Here is a 14,672-nt window from a genome sequence, read left to right as displayed (position 1 = left end):
TCCAGTCTTAACCAAATGTGTGATTTACCCTGTTTTACTGGTGAGATCTGATGGCAAAGATCTCCTTTATAGCACACCACTCCTTTATATCATCCCCAATGTTCTGAGAATTTTAGTTAGAACTCTCTAAAATCATCAAATATAGACTTTGTGTCCTGAATATGTTGAAGTGCTGATGTTAACTTTTCCTCACAGAGTTAGTTGAGAGAGGCAGAGGGGATGAAAAAGGAACATGTGGATATTTTCAGTAGTGTGCATGTCATGTGACACAGCAGTGTGTGAGCTCAAGATTTGAGCTCCAGTGAAATACAGCTGTAGCTGCTCTATGTGACGCATTCAGACAACACAAACACAACATCTCATTAGAATTACAATAGAATCAAGGAAGTGAAATTAAGCATTTTTACTCAGTTTGTTAGGTCCACCACAGCTTCTTTCATGTAGACAGGCTCATGTGTCTTCACCTCCCGTTTCCTAAAATCTATCAGCTGCTTGGTTTTGCTGACGCTGAGCAGCAGCCTGTCAAATGTTTGGAGTCGCTCTCCATATGAAGTATCCTGGCTGTTTGTAATGGATGATGGTGGTGTTGTCCCTCCTCCAGCTGTTAGTAGAAGGTAGATTTAATGTTTGTAGACTTCTACAGTGAAGTGATGATGAAGTGACAGCAAATCAAATGGACTAATGAAGGAGAATCAGCAGCATCTTCTCTCTGTGTTTCCTCTACAGCTGAAGGTACAAAGTCTCTGTGACTGGATGTGAATTCAGCAGCTGAACATCTTCCATGTTGTAGTGACTGAGCATAGCTCTCCCAGCAGCTGTTTCTCTGCTATGGATCAGTGTAAGGACAGAGAGGAGGGAGTCCCTCCGTCTAAAAGCCGTCTGTGTGGGGAACATGAGAGCCTGACCAAAGCTCAGAGGTGAGATGAGGATCTCTAACTGTCCATGACTGTTTTTGTTTTTTTTTTCCACTCACATCACTCTACCATAATTATTCACATTCAGTGTCAGATCTGACACTCAACTACTGAATAATAACTCAGAATGAACTACTCACCTTCTGAATTGACAAAGGTCTCAATAACTAATTAGTTAACTAATCAACTAAGATGAGACAGCATCTTTCATCAGAATACATTTTGATTAAAAGGAAAATGTTTCTCATCCACTGTCTTCTTACTGATTTTCATTCTGCTTCTAAAACTTCAGCTGTGGACAGTCAGGTCAATATCAATCAGTCAAGCAATCATTTTTTATTTATATAGTACCAAATCACAACAAAAGTCTTCTCAGGGCACTTTTCACACAGAGCAGGTCTAGACCGTACTCTTCAATTTACAGAGACCCAACAATTCCCCCATGAGCAAGCAGTTGGCAACAGTGGCAAGGAAAAACTCTCCTTTAACAGGTAAAAATCTCAATCAGAACCCGGCTCATGATGGGCGGCCATCTGCTTTGACTGATTGGGCTGAGAGAGAAAGAAAGGGGGGAGGGGGCAGAATAATAACAATAACAATAACAGCAGCAGTAGAAGGGGAAGGACACCAACAGGACTGCAAAGGCTTGGCCTGCATCCCAAGGTTTCCTGCGAGATGAGAAAGCACAAGAAACTCTGGGGAAGAAGCCAAGTTAATGACATGCATTGATGGTGCATGGATGCATACAGATGGAGAGGAGGAGGAGAAGAGAGGAACTCAGTGCATCACGAGAAGTCCCCCAACAGTCTAGGCCTATGACAGCATAATTGGGCAGATCCTAGGCAAGCCTGGCCAGCCCTAACTATAAGCTTTATCAAAAAGGAAAGTTTTAAGCCTACTCTTAAACGTAGAGAGGGTGTCTGCCCCCTGGACCGAATTTGGAAGATGGTTCCACAGGAGAGGAGCCTGATAGCTGAAGGCTCTGCCTCCCAATCTACTTTTGAAGATTGTAGGAACCACAAGTAAGCCTGCATTCTGGGAGCGCAGTGTTCTAGTGGGGTATTAGGGTACTACTCTTTTAGATATGATGGTGCCTGACCATTAAGGGCTTCGTAAGTTAGGAAAAGGATTAAATTCTAAATTTAAATTCTATTCTAGATTTTACAGGAAGCCAATGCAGCGAAGCAATATTCATCTTTTTATACTTCAATTGTTTATATCAGGATGCAGCAGAAAGGAAACTCTCCTGAACCCAGTTGTGTGTCCATGAAGAGTGATGGGTCGATTGATGCGCTTATTGACTTTAAAGATGGACAACCTGCTCATCAAAGGTAAGAATTTGACATCCAGTAATCAGAGCAGCATATACACTAGTTCTTTATTTCATTATGACAGAACATCTTTAATAAGCTGTGTGCAGATTTGAGTCATTAAATGCCCTTAAATGTGATGTCTTCTCCACAGAGTTCAGCAGCAGAGCTCAGAGGTTCTCAGTGATCAGTCTGCCCAGCAACATCTGACACACCTGGACTCCATATTTATGGTGTGTGCATGTACAAACACACCTTTTCCTATTAACTCCATCAAGCACAGATTCAGTACCATACAGGTCCTTACAGTGTCCATGCTGCTCTGTTTAGATCAGCGGGACTGACAGATGACTCACGTGTTGTTTATATCAGTTACCAGTTTATATTAGATGTTCAGTTTATCTTTCTGTTACAGCTGCTGGAGGAGAACATCATCACTTTTGTGAAGAATGAGCTGAAGAGAGTCAAGAGGGGTCTGAGTGAAGTTTACCCAGAATGCTCAGACAGTCAGAGTGAGGATGAAGAGGTGTTTGCTGGTGAGGAGGAAGAGATGAAGAGCACCAGAGAGGCATTTCTGAACATCACACTGCATTACCTGAGAAAAATGAAGCAGGAGGAGCTGGCTGACCGTCTGCAGAGCAGTAAGAGGATTTTAACAGATTTAACGTGATGGAGAGAAAATGCAGGCAACATTGGAGAGGTTTATATTTCAAACTCTGCTGTAAATATGCTGCACACATCTGCATCAGATCAGGGGCTGTTTGTCCTCCACTGACGAGCTGAATAAAGCTGATGGAGGAGGGAAACTATGCAAACACTCTTAGATGTTCAGATTTCTAGACTTTCTGTGGGATCCACTCACTGATTTAATTTGTTGTTTGTTCATTCAGGAACTCCCGCTGCACATTGTCAAAATAAACTCAAGTCTAACCTGAAGAAGAAGTTCCAGTGTGTGTTTGAGGGGATTGCTAAAGCAGGAAACCCAGCCTTTCTGAATCAGATCTACACAGAGCTCTACATCACAGAGGGAGGGACTGCAGAGGTCAACAATGAACATGAATTCAGACAGATTGAAATATATTCCAGGAAACCAGTCAGATCAGAAACAACAATCAGATGTAAGGACATCTTTAAAGCCTCACCTGGAAGAGATGAACCAATCAGAACAGTGATGACAAAGGGAGTGGCTGGCATTGGGAAAACAGTCTTAACACAGAAATTCACTCTTGACTGGGCTAAAGACAAAGCCAACCAGGACATACAGTTCACATTTCCATTCACTTTCAGAGAGCTGAATGTGCTGAAAGAGAAAAAGTACAGCTTGGTGGAACTCGTTCATCACTTTTTTACTGATACCAAAGAAGCAGGAATCTGCAGGTTTGAAGAGTTCCAGGTTGTGTTCATCTTTGACAGTCTGGATGAGTATCGACTTCCTCTGGACTTCCACAACTGTGAGATCCTGACTGATGTCACAGAGTCCACCTCAGTGGATGTGCTGCTGACAAACCTCATCAGGGGGAAACTGCTTCCATCTGCTCGCCTTTGGATAACCACACGACCTGCAGCAGCCAATCAGATCCCTCCTGAATGTGTCGACATGGTGACAGAGGTCAGAGGGTTCATGGACCCGCAGAAGGAGGAGTACTTCAGAAAGAGATTCAGAGATGAGAAGCAGGCCAGCACCATCATCTCCCACATCAAGACATCACGAAGCCTCCACATCATGTGCCACATGCCAATCTTTTGCTGGATCACTGCTACAGTTCTGGAGGATTTGTTGAAAAGCAGAGAGGGAGGAGAGCTGCCCAAGACCCTGACAGAGATGTACATCCACTTCCTGGTGGTTCAGACCAAAATGAAGAATGTCAAGTATGATGGAGGAGCTGAGACAGATCCACACTGGAGTCCAGAGAACAGGGAGATGATAATGTCTCTGGGAAAACTGGCTTTTGAGCAGCTGCAGAAAGGCAACCTGATCTTCTATGAGTCAGACCTGAGAGAGTGTGGCATCAATATCACAGCAGCCTCAGTGTACTCAGGAGTGTTCACACAGATCTTTACAGAGGAGAGAGGGCTGTACCAGAGCAAGGTGTTCTGCTTTGTCCATCTGAGCATTCAGGAGTTTCTGGCTGCTCTTTATGTCCATCTGACATTCATCAACTCTGGAGTCAATCTGCAGGAAAAAGAATCACGGTCAACCTCAAAGAAGTCTAAAACAACCAAAGACGAATCTGCCATGACACACCTCTACCAGAGTGCTGTGGATGAGGCCTTAAAGAGTCCAAATGGACATCTGGATTTGTTCCTCCGCTTCCTCCTGGGTCTTTCACTGCAGACCAATCAGACTCTCCTACGAGGCCTGCTGACACAGACAGGAAGTAGCTCACAGACCAATCAGAAAACAGTCGAGTACATCAAGAAGAAGATCAGAGAGAATCTATCTGCAGAGAGAAGCATCAATCTGTTCCACTGTCTCAATGAACTGAATGATTGTTCTCTAGTGGAGGAGATCCAACAGTACCTGAGTTCAGGACGTCTCTCCACAGCTAAACTGTCTCCTGCTCAGTGGTCAGCTCTGGTCTTCATCTTACTGTCATCAGAAAAAGATCTAGACATGTTTGACCTCAAGAAATACTCTGCTTCAGAGGAGGCTCTTCTGAAGCTGCTGCCAGTGGTCAAAGCCTCCAACAAAGCTTTGTATGTGCACACAGAACTATCCAGATTAATGTATTTTATTCTTTTGACGAGGAAGAAAACTGATTGCAATTGTTTTCTTTTGTTCTGCTGATTCCTTTTCAGGTTGAGTGGCTGTAACCTCTCAGAGAGAAGCTGTGTAGCTCTGTCCTCAGTTCTCAGCTCCCAGTCCTCTAGTCTGAGAGAGCTTGACTTGAGTAACAACAACCTGCAGGATTCAGGAGTGAAGCAGTTGTCTGCTGGTCTGGAGAGTCCACACTGCAGACTGGAAACTCTCAGGTCATTTTTATTACTACAGAAAGAGAGTTTTTGATAATAAAAAGAGTTTGTGTACTGTCTGAGATGAAGTGTTGTAATATCAGGTATACAGTAAGTAAAACTCCTTTCAAACCAACATGTGAGTCAGGATATATGTTTCTGTAATCTTCAATGGAGACTCAATGTGCATAGAGTGATAGAAATCTAGTATAAAGAATAACAGAAAATATACAACACAGAATTACTGTCATGTCCTCTACATGCAGGTGACCATACAAAGCAGATTTGCTGCTCAGGAAATATTGCTCATGATGTTCTTTAAATTTTAAAAAAGTAGAAAATACTACAAATGTAGTGTGATGACATGTATAGCCGCATGTCACAATTCAACCGCTGGCTGTCGAGGTGGTGTCCAGCAAACGATGTGGGCTTCATAGATAATTGGCATACTTTCTGGGGAAGACCTGGTCTGATTAAGAGAGACGGCATACATCCCACTTTGGATGGAGCTGCTCTCATATCCAGAAATATGGCTAAGTTTATTAGTAGACCAAAACCATGACAACCCAGAGTTGAGACCAGGAGGCAGAGCTGCAGTCCTACACGCTTCTCTGCGCTTCCATTAGAGCAGTTACCCACCCAAAACCACACAGAGACTGTGTCTGTCCCCCGACCACATAAATCAATTAAATCCAAAGTAAACAAAAGAAGAGTCATTCATGAAAATCTAGTAAAAATTAAAACCACTACAGCAATAGTACAACAAAATAAGATAATTAAATGTGGACTCTTGAACATTAGATCTCTATCATTTAAAGCTGTTTTAGTAAACGATTTAATTTCAGATCATCATATTGATTTATTTTGTCTCACTGAAACCTGGCTGTGTCATGAAGAATATGTCAGCCTAAATGAATCCACTCCCCCCAGTCATATTAATACTCATATTCCTCGAGACACTGGCCGAGGAGGAGGAGTTGCAGCCATTTTCAACTCAAGCCTAATCATTAACCCTAGACTTAAATTTAATTATAACTCATTCGAAAGCCTTGTTCTTAGTCTCTCTCAGCCAACCTGGAAAACTTTACAGCCAGTTCTATTTGTTATAGTGTATCGTCCTCCTGGCCCGTACTCTGAATTCCTATCTGAATTCTCAGAGTTTTTGTCGTATTTAGTCCTTAGTACAGATAAAGTAATTATAGTAGGTGATTTTAATATTCATGTGGACGTTGATAGTGACAGTCTCAGCACTGCATTTATCTCATTATTAGACTCAATTGGCTTCTCTCAGTGTGTAAATAATCCCACTCACCGTCTTAACCACACCCTAGACCTTGTTCTGGCTTATGGGATTGAAATTGAACATTTAATAATTTTTCCACAAAATCCTATTTTATCAGATCATTTTTCAATAACTTTTGAATTCCTATTACTGGATTATACACCATTAGACAAAAATGTCCTCACTAGATGTCTCTCTGATAGTGTTGTAGATAAATTTAAGGAAGCAATTCCGTCAGTACTGAATTCACTGCCATGTCTCAATACTACAGAGGACTCTTATGTTAACTTTAGTCCCTCCCAAATTGATAATCTTATTGATAGTGCTGCAGGCTCACTAAGACAAACACTCGACTCCATCGCCCCCTTAAAAAAGAAGATAATAAAACATAAGAGGTTAGCTCCATGGTATAACTCCCAAACCCGCAAATTAAAGCAAAAAAACGCGAAAATTGGAAAGGATTTGGCGTTCCACCAAAGTAGAAGAATCTCGCTTAGTCTGGCAAGATAGTCTTAAAACATATAGGAAGGCCCTCTGTAATGCCAGAGCCGCCTATTACTCAGCATTAATAGAAGAGAATAAAAACTACCCTAGGTTCCTTTTCAGCACTTTGGCCAGGCTGACAAAGAGTCATAACTCTATTGATCCATGTATTCCTATAGCTCTCAGTAGTAACGACTTTATGAGCTTCTTTAATGATAAAATTCTAACTATTAGAGACAAAATTAACCACCTCCTGCCCTCAACAGGCACCTTAGTAACAGCAGTAAATCCTGACATATATTTGGACTGTTTTTCTCCAGTAGACTTGTCTGAACTAACTTCAATGATTTGTTCAGCTAAACCATCAACCTGTCTCTTAGATCCCATCCCAACTAGGCTGCTTAAGGAAGCCTTACCCTTAGTGAGCACTTCTTTACTAGATATGATCAATTTGTCTTTAGTCACAGGCTATGTACCACAGTCCTTTAAAGTAGCTGTAATTAAACCTCTTCTTAAGAAGCCTACTCTTGATTCAGGTGTTTTAGCCAATTATAGACCTTTATCTAACTTTCCATTTCTATCTAAGATCCTTGAGAAAGCAGTCTCTAATCAGTTATGTGACTTTCTACATAACAATAGTTTATTTGAGGATTTTCAGTCAGGATTTAGAGCGCATCATAGCACAGAGACAGCACTGGTGAAAGTCACAAATGACCTCCTAACTGCTTCGGACAAAGGATTTGTCTCTATACTTGTCCTGTTAGATCTTAGTGCTGCATTCGACACAATTGACCATCAAATCCTTTTGCAGAGACTGGAACATTTAATTGGCATTAAAGGAACTGCATTAAGCTGGTTTAAGTCCTATTTATCAGACCTATTTCAGTTTGTACATGTTAATGATGAATCCTCCGTGAAGGCAAAAGTTAGACACGGAGTTCCACAAGGTTCTGTACTTGGACCAATTCTATTCACCTTATATATGCTTCCTTAAGGTAATATTATTAGGAAACACTCCATAAATTTTCATTGTTATGCAGATGACACCCAATTATATTTATCAGTGAAGCAAGATGAACCCAATCAGTTAAACAAACTCCAAACATGCCTTAACGACATAAAGACCTGGATGACCTGCAATTTTCTACTACTAAATTCAGATAAAACTGAAGTTATTGTGCTTGGCCCTAAAAACCTTAGAAACACATTATCTAATGATATAGCTACACTTGATGGCATTACCCTGGCCTCCAGCACCACCGTAAGGAATCTGGGAGTTATCTTTGATCAGGAAATGTCCTTTAACTCCCACATAAATCAAATTTCAAGGACTGCCTTTTTTCACTTATGTAATATCACAAAAATCAGGCACATCCTTTCCCTAAAAGATGCAGAAAAACTAGTTCACGCATTTGTTACTTCTAGGCTGGATTATTGCAATTCCTTATTATCAGGCTGCCCTAACAAGTCTCTAAAGACTCTCCAGCTGGTCCAGAATGCAGCTGCACGTGTATTGACTAAAACTAGAAAAAGAGACCACATTTCTACCATTTTAGCTTCACTACATTGGCTTCCTGTAAAATCTAGAATAGAATTTAAAATCCTTCTCCTAACTTACAAAGCCCTTAATGGTCAGGCACCATCATATCTTGAAGAGCTCATAATACCGTATTATCCCACTAGAACACTGCGCTCCCAGTATGCAGGCTTACTGGTGGTCCCTACAGTCTTTAAAAGTAGAACGGGAGGCAGAACCTTCAGCTATCAGGCTCCTCTTCTATGGAACCATCTACCGGATTCAGTCCGGGGTGCAGACACCCTCTCTATGTTTAAGAGTAGGCTTAAAACTTTCCTTTTTGATAAAGCTTATAGTTAGGGCCGACCAGGCTCTCCTTGGATCAGCCCTTAGTTATGCTGCTATAGGCCTAGACTGCTGGGGGACTTCCCATGATGCACTGAGCTCCTCTCTCCTCCTCTCCATCTGTATGCATTCATGTAACATCAATGCATGTCACTAACTTTGCTTCTTCCCCGGAGTTTTTTGTGCTTTCTCATCTCACAGGAAAACCTGAGTCCCGGGCCGAGCCTTCGCGGTCCTTCACAGTCCTGATGGCATCCTTCCCTGTCTATTGATGCTTGTGCTTGTTGTTGTTGTTGTGATTGTTTTTCTTCTGTCCCCCCTCCCCCTTTCCCTCTCTCTTTCTCTCTCTCAACCCAACCGGTCAAAGCAGATGGCTGCCCACCAAGAGCCGGGGTCTGCTTGAGGTTTCTACCCGTTAAAGGGGAGTTTTTCCTTACCGCTGTCGCCAAGTGCTTGCTCATGGGGGAATTGTTGGGTCTCTGTAAATTAAAGAGTACGGTCTTGACCTGCTCTATGTGAAAAGTGCCTTGAGATGACTTCTGTTGTGAATAATAATAAATAAATATTGATTGATTGATTGATTGATACAAATTAAATTTTTAAACACTGAATGAAATTAAATCAGAAATATGATGGAAAACACTAAGTTGGCCAATAAAATTACTGCAACCACAGTGAAAATCATTGGAATGAAAAATATGAACTAACATAAAACATCAGACATGAATTCTTGTCTTACTATCTTACTATCTTTAGATTTGCTGTTGAACAATATTTAATTTTAAAGACATTTCTTCTGCCAGTGTAAAAACAGAATGGCATCAGATTAAAGCCTGAGCTTCAGCAATTGCAGCCATCAGTAGTAACATGTGCTTTTTCTCCTACTACTAACCTAAAATGTATCTGCATGACACCAACATACAGCAGGGGGCGCTGGGTGTAACACACACAACAAAGATAAAGGCCTGAAGTACAAAATACTATTTATTGAATTGAGAATCTTTCTAAACTCATTAGAGCAACTTGTGTGTGTGTTCAGTCTATCAGGATGTCTGATCACTGAGGAAGGCTGTGCTTCTCTGGCCTCAGCTCTGAGCTCCAACCCCTCCCATCTGAGAGAGCTAGATCTGAGGTACAATCATCCAGGAGACTCAGGAGAGAAACAGCTGTCTGCTGGACTGAAGGATCCACACTGGAGATTGAACACTCTCAGGTATGGACAGATGGACAGACACCCTGACTAACTGAGGGACTCTGGTTCATGTTTAATGGTGGATATGAGTGAAGGTGTATGAAGTTGATTGTGACTTTGTCTCTTTCTCCAGGATGGACCATGGTGGACTGCAGGGACTGAAACCTGGTCTGAGGAAGTGTGAGTGTGTTCAGTTTGATTCATGAGAACAAGGCTGCGCATGCTGCATTAGATTGTTGGACTGAAGTATAATGAGTTTTATTCAGGATTTAGCTTCTGTTTTCTGTCATTGTGGCTGGAAAGATGTCAGAATCTTCAATCCATTGAAATATTGACAAACACTACAAACTGATCACAGTGATCCAACAAAAGAAATAAATACATTTTTTGAAGAGTGGAGCCAACAGGAAGCTAACCTTTTCTGGGTCTTCTGGCTGTCAGTGATATTACAGAACAGTTTTGTTGCCTTCAGGTGCTGTTCATAAGTTCGTACTTCACAAGTTTGACCGATAGAAGTCGTTGTGTTTTCCTCTGTTCTCTGGAGGTCAGTGTGTCTAGAAAATTAGGGTTAGTTGTTTTAAGCGTTGTTGCCTGTTATTCAGGTGCAAATGTGACGCATTTGGTTCCAAACATATGAGCTGTATTTATCAGTCGCAGCAGCTGGAGTCACAGGGCCCTATTTTCATGCCACTGCAGAATTCAGTGTAGAAGCACTGTGGTGAAATGCTATTTTCCTGTGGCACACTGAGGTTATTTCCTCAACTACGCCAATTTGGTACCTAGTGGCGCACTGCAGTCTTGGTGCAAACAATGAGTTTACCTCACGCCGTCCATTGCTCAACTGCTCAGAGCTTGGCACACTTATGTTCCATAATATTTTGTTACTTTATTTGGTGAAGGCACATCCATATAAACCTCCCTGAGATCACACAAATGTTTTGCTCGACTTCAAACTTTCCAGACAATTTTTGTTTTCTGGTGAAGAAATGATCCCAGTGAGACTGACTGAATAAATAAATAAATACGATACTAATGATTCTTACCACAGCATCAGTCATCCACAACAGCTAGCATCACATACTGCAGGCCTTTACTTTACACTGTTGATACTCTGTAAAGCCATCTGAAGGCAGCAGGTATCTGTTCCATCTGCAGCCTCTATTGGAATAATTTTTCAATACAATTTTCAATGCAAAATTACGCATGCAGATCTGCTAGTTAAACTGTGTGCAACCAGCAGCAGACTGTTGCAAAATAACCACAGAAACCTATGTTCTCTTTTTAATGCAAATCTCAACAGGTCTGGCCAGAGTGTTGCCTGGGGCTCCACATTTTTATTTACAATACAGGTAGACATGTAGCTGTGATGAGCAACATGATTAAATCGGGTTAATTCTATATAAACGTGTGTTATTTTAAAAACCCCAATCATTAACAGGATCATGGTTATTTTTGCATGTAAAACAGTTAAATTAAAAGGATTTAAACTTTAAAAATCATTTAGAAAAAAATTTAAAAAGACATCATAAATACTAGATATGGCCCCACAGAGTTATTGTGATGTGATGTGATCATTGTGATCACGATTGTCACAGCCTCAAACATGCACACCTATAATGTATGATGATGTATTCTGTCTGATCAGCACCTGGATTCAGGTGCGCCAAAGTTGCTCCTGCATTGCTCATGGCGGCATTGTTGGGTCGACCTATGTGAAAAGTGCCCTGAGATGACTTTTGTTGTGATTTGGTGCTATATAAATAAAAATTGATTGATTGATTGATTTAACTTAAAATTCTCACCACAAGGTCACAGTTCAGTCACATGCCATGGCCTTTCTCAGTGGATGGAGTTGCTCAGTTTTCATGGAGATGGTTTAAGTTTGAATGGTTTAATTGTGTCTTGTTCTCTCCATCAGATGCCTGTGAACTGAAACTGGACACAAACACAACAAACAGAAAACTCGAACTGTCTGACAACAACAGGAAGGTGACACATGTAGAGGAGGATCAGTCATATCCTGATAATCCGGACAGATTTGATGAGTGGCCCCAGCTGCTGTGTGGAAATGTTCTGACTGATCGCTGTTACTGGGAGGTCGAGTTCAGTGGAAGAGTTTACATATCAGTTACTTACAAAGGAATCAAAAGGAGAGGAGAGAAAGATGACTGTGTGTTTGGAAGGAATAATCGGTCCTGGAGTCTGTACTGCTCTGATCAAGGTGGTTACTCTGTCTGGCACAATAAGACAGGAACGTCCCCCCCTTCCTCCTCCTCCTCTCCCCCCTCCTCCTCCTCCCCTGTCTCTAACAGAGTAGCAGTGTATGTGGACTGTCCTGCAGGCACTCTGTCCTTCTACAAAGTTTCCTCTGACACACTGATCCACCTCCACACCTTCAACACCACATTCACTCAGCCTCTGTATGCTGGGTTTGCAGTCTGGTCTGGTTCAATGTCTCTTTGTCATCTCTAGGAGGGAGAGTCTCTCCTGTGTACAGAAAGTCTGCTGACTGAAGATCAGCTGAAGTCAAACATCACACACAACAGAGAAGGCTCATCCATAGAGGCGGAGAAAGTTGCTCCTCCTCTATTTTTGAGAAGCAAGAGGGAGACCAAAATATAAAAAAAGACTAATTGGTTGAAATCAGCCATTAATAAATCTCAGTATTGTAATGAAATAGTTTTTTACCTCTTCTTTGGAAAAAAATCCACTATTGAAATTCTGATTAAATTGCCTCAACAGCAACATCTGCAGGTCAGGCAGGAAGGGAAAGGGCAGTGTGTGTGAAGCTGTGTGAGGAGGACAGAGGAGGACGGGCCCCTGCTCTCCTCCTTAGGGTGGGATCTCTTATATCAATTTAATGTAATTTAATGAATTGGACAAATGTAAAATGATGCTCCAATGGAGGACATCCTCCCTAACCAATCAACAACCAGAATACAACACTGACATTGCGTTGGTCCAATGATAATGTCCAAGTTTCATCTTCAATTCTCTACCACTGTATGTGGTAAAGCAAAGATAGATTCATACTGTAGCACATTAGAAAACAAATTATAATGTGCAAATTGCATAGTACTTTTAAACACATCACTAAAAAAACTACATTTAATTTAGTACTTTTCAACAAAGTCCAAATTTCCTTGTTTCAGATTTATGTTTCCCTTTTTTATCGAGCAGTAGATAGCTACTAACTACTAGCCAACGCAACAGTTAGCTTGTTGCTGCAGCCCTGAAGGACTGTTGAGAACTGTTAATGCAGCAGAGATCATATAATGTGCTGCAGGTAGTTTGCCTGGACAGTGAAGCTGTTGAAGAATTACAGTGAGCTGTTCAGACTCACATGGAAAAAGCCTGATTAATTTGGAATTGATCCAGTTTTTAATTGAGTGGTTGTTCAGTCACCTGTTGATGTTGTGTGATTTGTGAATGAGTGTGCAGGAGGTCTGGCTGCTTGTTTGTGAAAATTTCTTCATTGTTCATTTTTAAGCTGAGCCGTATATGAATAATAAGCACTTTAATTACTAAATTACTAACTTTTTAATTACTAAAAGCAACTAGAACAACAACAGTGTTAACACTGTCAGCTTTGTAGGCTTTGTTTTGTATGTCTTGTATATAGATAAGAGTGTGTAAGTCATGTATTTGACACATGTATTAATACTTTTTGACGTGAACGTATACTTTTAGATCTGTGAATGTTTTAGTGTTCAGTCTTTCTAGTATTCAGCACTGATCTGTTCCTGTATCAGATTACAAGCTTTGTTGTACTTGTGTGTTTTCTTAGTATACAGAAATATATAAAGAATAATGTGTAAATCATGAGATATATTGTCTGTTTTTGATGAGAGCGTGAATCTGTCTATCGAATGAAGTAGAAAAAAAGGTATCAAATGAAGTACTCTATTGGTATTGGTATCACTTTAAGGGTACTAGTGTTGGTACTGGTATCATAATTTTTTAAAGAATACCGAGCCCTAATTCTGAACCACTCCAGGGCTAAAATGAGCACTTCTTTGTTTTAAAAAAAAATAATGTTCAAATGTCTTTTTTTTTTGTTTTTGAAAGGAAATTGTTTTATTGGTATATAAAATTGTTCCCCCCCTCTGATATCATTGGTTGGGGGACAATGATATAGTATGATGCAGTTTGTTGTAAGATTCCATGTTACATTCTGTTTGGATATGGGTTGCTATAACTCAACAAGTTATACTATAAATTATGTTGATGTATGGTGTTTTAAAATTTTGTTCCATGTGCCCCTTTTTAACTTTGAGTACCTGCTCCTCTAAAGGTCTTTGCACAGCCCTGCATTTGAACATAAGAACATAACATAATTGAACATAATATAGTAGAGATAAGTAGTCAACTAGTGTAAAATAACATGATACTGTCGGTTGGTCTTTCTCCTGTCCTCTCCAATTTTTTGAGCCACTAGCTGCCACTGACACACTCTGCACTGTGAAGCACATCTGTCTCAGACTCAAACACTCAATTATTTTTCCTTCTACATGATTCATTGATTTGTTTCATTTGACTCTGCTGTTGTTACTGTCAGGATCCAATGAGCAGCATGCAGCTCTATTCATGTTTTAATATAATAAAATCTGTCCACCTGTGGAAGCACAGGGTGTTGTTATGGTTCTTACATGTATTTTATCACACAATTGCCCCTCAT

General features: G+C 40.8%; 1 pseudogene; it reads left to right on the top strand.

Annotated features, from left to right (window-relative positions):
- Positions 1 to 828: 828 nt before the first annotated feature.
- LOC121897119 lies at positions 829 to 12,466 on the top strand (annotated as a pseudogene).
- The last annotated feature ends 2,206 nt before the right edge of the window (positions 12,467 to 14,672 follow it).

Source organism: Thunnus maccoyii, chromosome 1, assembly GCF_910596095.1.
Source record: "Thunnus maccoyii chromosome 1, fThuMac1.1, whole genome shotgun sequence".
Lineage (NCBI taxonomy): Eukaryota > Metazoa > Chordata > Actinopteri > Scombriformes > Scombridae > Thunnus > Thunnus maccoyii.
This window is presented reverse-complemented; position numbering and strand designations above follow the sequence as displayed.